This window comes from Etheostoma spectabile, chromosome 21, assembly GCF_008692095.1.
Source record: "Etheostoma spectabile isolate EspeVRDwgs_2016 chromosome 21, UIUC_Espe_1.0, whole genome shotgun sequence".
NCBI lineage: Eukaryota > Metazoa > Chordata > Actinopteri > Perciformes > Percidae > Etheostoma > Etheostoma spectabile.
In genome coordinates, this window is record NC_045753.1 from 14,827,584 (window position 1) to 14,834,005 (window position 6,422).

Below are 6,422 nucleotides of genomic sequence, written 5' to 3' on the forward strand. Positions count from 1 at the left end.
TCTATCTATCTATCTATCTATCTATTCAAAAAAAGTTTTTAAAACATATATAATTCAAGAAACTGACCGCACGTTATTTTTCCGGTGAGTTCTGTGTTGATTTTTTCTCAGGATCTTTGATTAACAGCAATCCTTTGTTCCAGTTTTGACCCAAGTACTGTACTTAAGTACAGTTTTGATGTACTTGTACTTTACTTGAGTATTTCCCTTTTCTGCTTCTTCCTACTACTATTACAATTCAAAAGGCAAATGTTGCACTTTTTTCTTTTCTTTTATCTTTTTAATAATATAGAATATAATCAACAAATACATGATTATGTATTATTAAAGATAAGACCGGGCTTTAGCTCTACCCTTATGAGTAAATTTGAATTTCTTATAGTTTTGTGCTTTTACTTCAGCAAAATATGAATGCAGGACTTTTCCTTGTGACTATATTTCTGTATTTCTGCATTTTTGACCTTTGCACCTTGCTCTGAAATACCTGAAACAGTCAAAGCCAAATGGTGTTTTGTCTTGATTATGCATGGAAATGTCTTTTTCATTGTAATATTTTTTTTCCCCACTGCTTATCTGGTTTTCAACATGCAGCTACACCTTGTCTGCATGGGACAAATTGCAACACTTGAACATTGATTGATTGTTGCGTTATTGTGTAACACACGTCAGTACAGAATTTAGTTAGATGGTACAGTTAAAGTCACGGTGGAAAGAATAGAGCTAGGAGGGAACTCAAGCTCAATCCATTCACAACACACATCTGCAACAAATACAAACTGACACTGTGCCCAAGGCTGGATGACCAATGGGCACAATGAGGAACTTCCCTCTGGAGGAAGTGTGAACAGTAATATTTCAGCATAGAAAAACTGTACATGAAAGAGACGGGGAGGAACGGGGGATTACTAAGAGGCTAAAAGCTCATTTTTGCCCCACGGCCACTTGGCAGATTAATCTAGCCACTTGCAGCTGACTAAAGAAACTTCACTTTAAAAAAAAAGTCATTCATGAATGTAACACACTTATTCCCTTCTTTGGCACCATACAGCAGAATGTCTGTTTGGAAGGAGAAATTGCAAACAGTTCAGAAGTTTTTCATAGAAATGAAAGATGTCAAACCAAAAATGGGTCAAGGATCTGCAGTATGTCTGGTGGTTCCCCACAGGACATGATTAGTTCATGTTATACATGCGCTCTGCCTGAGAGACCCAAATCTCAACACTGTGTTCCTTATTTTTAATTTATCATTGTAGCTGCTTTTTAGTTTGGAACATTTTTGATTTTGTAGTTGTTTTGCAAGCAACGTATGGCAATAGTAGAGAGATGACAGAAAAAAAAAAATTTAAACAAGCTGGTCAGATCCTCCAACAGCGTCATGAAGCTGGAGCACTTGCAGGATTTGGATGGACATGAAACTATCTCTGTTTGAAGCTTTAGTGCGTAACGTTTTTGATATTACTGAACGTCTGTTGAATTCAAACCATTGCCAAATGATTTGCTGCAAAGCTAATTAAGACCATCAGCTCCACAAAACTCTCTCTGTATTTCTTAGCATGACAATATTCAGAAGATTGTGTCGTCCAGTGGCTTCCCCGCACAGAAGCTCGAGTGAAGATAAGTACCTCTTCTGAAGAGTCCATCATGTTTTTTTAATCCTCCCTGTCCTCCTTGGCTACAGGCAATTGTGTGGAGGGTATATACACTGCATATATATTAGGGAGGCAGAAATGAGACCTTCAAATGAGGCCTTTCAGAACAGGTTAAATACTTTAGCCTAAGGATAGTCAGGCAGGTTATTTTTATGTAGAGTATACTGAACCCTTTACTCTGCAGTAAGGGAACAAAACAATTACACACATGGGTAGATTTTTTTAAGAAGCCTGAACCCATTCTTGTACTGCCAGAGAATAAATAAATATATTTCATTCATTTGAATAACTAAAGAAGTGCAATGAAATAAAATGCTGGTTGCAGGGAATAAAACTGGCAGATTATATAAAGCATAAGCATGACTACATGTGTGTGTAAAGACGTTTAGTTGAAAAAGTGGATGTGTGTGTGTGTGTGTGTGTGTGTGTGTGTGTGTGTGTGTGTGTGTGTGTGTGTGGTGTGTGTGTGTGTGTGGGTGTGTGTGTGTGTGTGTGTGGTGTGTGTGTGTGTGTGTGTGTGTGTGTGTGTGTGTGTGGTTGCCAGAAAAGTAAAAGTAAAAAAAGTCATGATAATCAATATGTAGAAGATTATTCAACTCTTGCTGAGAGTTAGATCTCTCACGTCATGCATGCTGAATATGAAGCTACAGCCAACAGACAGTTAGCTTAGCATCAAAACTGCAAACAGGGGTACACAGCCTGGCTCTCTCCAACGGTTACAAAATCTGCCTACCAACACCTCCAAATCTCAGTAATTAACTTGTGCTATCTTGTTTGTCTAATCCGTAAAAAAAACAAAAAAACAGTGCAAAAATGGTTTTACAGAGGTTGTGTGTGGGACAGAGACCTCTGTTTCCCTCTGCTTCCAGTATTAATGCTACATTAAACTAGCCATTTCCTAGCAGTATCTTCATATTTGGAGCACAGACATTACAGTGGTATTGATCTAAAAAAATTTAAATACAATTTTTTTGCCGCTTTAATATCACTGTAGAATATGTTGATTCTCTTTTGGTTTGGGAACACTGGTCAAAGGAAAGGTGGCTGCAAATGTCTGCAGAAGAATCTGTCTTAGTCTTTGTGTGTGTGTGTGTGTGTGTGTGTGTGTGTGTGGTGTGTGCGTGCGTGCGTGCGTGCCTGTGTGTGCGTGCATATGTGAAGGGAAAGCAGGGCTTATCCGTTGTCATTTGTGTTCCTCTCCCAGGATTAGACTTGTGTCTTATTAATGAAAAATCATCAGATTTCAGAACAGTTCCCCAAGGAATCAAGCAGGGTTATGAGACACAGGTCAGATGGAAACTCTGCTTAAATACGGTGTGTGTGGTGTGTGTGTGTGTGTGTGGGTGTGTGTGTGTGTGTGTGTGTGTGTGTGCGCGTGTGTGTGTGTCTGGTGTCGGTGCGAGTGCGTGTGTGAGCATGTTGCACACAGATAGAGAGTGTGAGTGGGTGGCATGTGGTATTTAGTTTTCAAAGATGGGGGGATTATCACAGGCAGAATTTGATCTTTGCTCTGATTGGGATGTTCAATCACAGCTTATCCAAATTTTCAAATTCTTTGTCCCCTTCCCTTGAATCCCTCACACACACACACACACACACACACCACCACCGCACGCAACACACACACACCACACACACACACACACCACCACACACACACCACACACACACACACACACACACACACACACACACACACCATTTTCATACGTACAGATGCTTGGACCACTGAGCCTACAGTCAGGGCAGGTGTGTGATTGTTCAACACCTGGTACCTCAGGGTATGAGAGGAAGGGGGAGGATGAGGAGGAGTTGTGGGGTGGGGGTGTCGTGGAGTCTCTGGTGGGCAGATTGAGGCTTTAGCGTCTTATAGAGGCAGCTGGGAGAGTAAATTAAAAAACTGTTTCGTCTAATCGGAGCACCAAGACAAGTGGCACACGCTCCAAAATCTGATCCTCATGTTTACTGGATGTGGATAGCTTAAATCCACAAAACCACACACACACACACACACACACACACACACACACACACACACACACACACTACAACATTCCCTCAAATGATATGCACACATGCACTTACATGCATACATACCATACATATTCCCCGCTGCTAAATACTCTCTGATTGTGTCCGGGGCTGGATAGAGGGAGGGGGAGGGCAAGGGGTGACGGGAAGTACGAAGCCCTGATCTGCACTCTCATTTTCAGCCTGGAGATCTGCACCCGGGACATCTGGGTCACATCATTACTGCAATCTTCTGCTTGTTCATTCCCAGCTTTAAAGGGCTTAGAGTGACAGACCTGCACACAACCCTTCACACAAAGCACACACACAGCCAAGGACACAGATGCAGCATGTAACAGTCTGGAACAGTGAAATAAATCATGTCTAAATAAAGATTGATGGTTTGGATCTTCAGTAACACAGATGTTGTGATGCAGTGAAAAAACTGAGCATTGTGCACAGGCTGTTTGAAGGTGTGTGTGTGCCAAAGTAAAATATTTCTGAATGTCGGGATTGAGAGTGCCATTAAAATAAAATTGGAGAATAAAAATGATTATAAGAATGACCAGAGGTTGAATAGTGAAACACTGCTCTGCTGCATTCACCAGTCAAAATGTTTCTTGAGAAACATATCTGCACCTCTACAGTAAAATTAGTTTTAGAGCTGGAGGAACTGTATAGGACCTACTCTGTCTGGTGCAGTTGTACCGCCCTCTAGTGGTGAAAAGCTGGTTGTACAACAGAGTGGCAGTTTCGGCTGTCAACCGATAGAGGGCGCTGCAGAGCAACAGACCTGCGAAGATGGAGGAAGATATTAGAGCTGTAAACAGCACCTTTTTCCAAATAGTTTGTATGAAATGAAGACACAGATTATGTTCAGCTTTTCTGTATTTGCTTTAACATTTTGCAACATGAAAATCTGTGGTTGTTAATGAATTCAAAGCAACTAAGTGTTGATGATTTAACTGACAATATAGTTATCACAATTTTATTTGATCTTTTCGCCAAGTAATACAGTATATAGGCTAGACCTATAATCGGCTAATATAGTTCTTGACATGACAGTTACTTAAAAAAAATGGAAATTATATTATACGTTATATTAAATTTCTATAAATTATTTTTACTTCATCAGGCTTGCCAGTTCATTTCTGTATGATCAGTAATACATCACATTAGTTCACTCAAACACACTTGTTCTTGTTGACAGAAACTAAGAAGTGAGTAGGACTTGAATACACCATGTTGTGAAGGGGATTACTGTGTTACTGCCACTGTGTTACGTCAGTACAGGAAGTTCCCTCTCACACGGCAGAGATGTAACCAGGTGAGGGTTAATCTAAAAACTGTGCTCCAGGTGAGGCTCGAACTCACAACCTCGGCATTGCTCTGCTGAATACTGTCGTATAAGTACCGCGCGCTAACCGATTGCGCCACTGGAGCCACGGCGGTCAGGGCCGTGAAATCGGTTTAAGACAGAGCCGACCGTATGTGACAGATAGTTCTAAAAAAATTGTTATTTTGTTTAACTTTTGTTTTATTTTCACTATATTTCTGTTTCAGAAAGCGTCGGACATCATGGAGACTGGAGAACTTACAGGGACGCCGATGATCACACGGAGTCCAGCAGGCAACGTGCTGCGTTCAAGTAACTATCACAAAGCTCCGACTTCCAATTTCCAAAGAAGTAACTATGCCGTTTGTGTTTTAGCTTTTTCTAATTTGAAAAAATAAAGAAACTAATAATGAAAGATATATCTGATACATGATGTTTGAGTCCTAATTTCGTCTTTATTTACTTTATTTATGTCAAACAGTAAAACACATTGATACACAAATAGATTATTTTGTAAGATTTGAATAACCAAAATAGGCTTCCCACAAAAAAGAAAATAGTAATTGAGTTATCCGTCATTCATCATAACCAGTAGCAAAGTAATCCAACCAGGGTTAAATAAAAATCAATAAAAAAAAATAAGAAAAAGAGAAAATAAGACAAAAGTGAATAAATCTGAGGAAAAAAACAACTGGAAAATATATTATTATTATTATTCATGTAGACAACCCCTCCTGCCAGTAGTTTCTGCAACTACTGGACTGCCTTAACCTCCAACAACATGTCGATGTCCCCACACACTGGACCTGGTCATTTCCAACTTCGCCCCTATTAGCAACCTTCTGGCATGTGATCTGGGTGTGTCTGACCACAAGGCCATCTCAATGAGCTATCCCTCCTTTCTCCACACACCTAAGACAAGTGTCAAATCTGCTACAGGGACCTGAAAAAGATCAACCTTGACCACAGACCTCCAACATCTCTCCTCTGCTGATTTCTCCTCAGTCACTGAGTCAGTTGATTCCTACAACCAATTTCTGAGCAGTCCCCTAGATCTCTACACACGTGTCAGCTTCTCATGCTCAGCCCCCTCGTACACCTACGAACTCCGGCAAATAAAAACAGCTGGGCGTGTCCTTGAGTGGCACCTTAAGGCCTCAGGACTCACTGTTCATAGGCAGGCCTACCAAGAACATCAGAAGTCTTATGCAAGGTCCTTGAGAGATGCACGTTCACAGTTCTGTTCCAACATTATCAACAACAACTCCAAACGTCATTTCTCTACCATACAGAAGCCACAGAAGAGAGGTTTAACAGTGTCATCACTTTTTTTCAGAAAAAAGTAGGGAACCATCCGCTCCTTGCTATCCTGTTTCTCCACACTGCCTGTTGTAAGTCTTCTGGTTGCTGTGCCAAGAGAAATCTCA

At 40.7% G+C, this 6,422-nt stretch overlaps 1 non-coding gene across 1 annotated transcript; it reads right to left on the minus strand.

The window, feature by feature from the left end:
* Positions 1-5,008: 5,008 nt before the first annotated feature.
* On the minus strand, positions 5,009-5,102 carry trnai-uau (transfer RNA isoleucine (anticodon UAU)). The gene is made up of 2 exons: positions 5,065-5,102; positions 5,009-5,044 (listed from the first exon to the last, which is right to left on the minus strand). It is a non-coding gene; the product is annotated as a tRNA-Ile (tRNA).
* Positions 5,103-6,422: the final 1,320 nt, after the last annotated feature.